The sequence below is a fragment of the Alligator sinensis genome, unplaced genomic scaffold, assembly GCF_000455745.1.
Source record: "Alligator sinensis unplaced genomic scaffold, ASM45574v1 scaffold1596_1, whole genome shotgun sequence".
Taxonomy (NCBI): domain Eukaryota; kingdom Metazoa; phylum Chordata; order Crocodylia; family Alligatoridae; genus Alligator; species Alligator sinensis.
The window spans coordinates 5,904-6,451 of NW_005843481.1; positions in this window are offsets into that span (position 1 = coordinate 5,904).

The following is a 548-nucleotide window of genomic DNA, read 5'->3' on the forward strand; positions in this document are numbered from 1 at the left end:
GCCTTGTAGTCCCTGTGGCAGGCCAGTGGGGGTGCTCCTGCATTGAGCCACCCACCTCACTGTGCCTGACCACCTTCCAGGCTCTGAGTGCCTCCACGGGGGTGCCTCATGTCCGGCTGACCCCCTTCCTGGAGCACACCCACTAGCCGGGGGGTAATGCTGCCACCACCCAGGGTCTGGACTGCTCCTGGCCCTTTGCCCCCTGGGAAACACAGACCTAGTAGTCCTTGAGGGGATACTTGACGCAATGCAAGAACTTGGGGTGCTTCCCTCAGTCCAAAGCTCAAAGAGTGGTCTCCCTTAATCAGCTGAACCAAGGGTACCCCAAGGCATAATCTAGACCCGCTCCCAATAAGTCTCCCACGTTAGGTACAAAGGAGTACTTTATTGGTGTTTTTTCTCCCTGTTTCAGGACTGGTGCATCCACCTAGGGAGGAAGACACACCACTGCACCGAGTGCAGGAAGAACTTCATCTGCTTGCAAGATCTGTCCCAGCATGAGTGTGTGCAGCACTGCTGCACCAAGTGTGGGAAGAGATTCAGGCAGC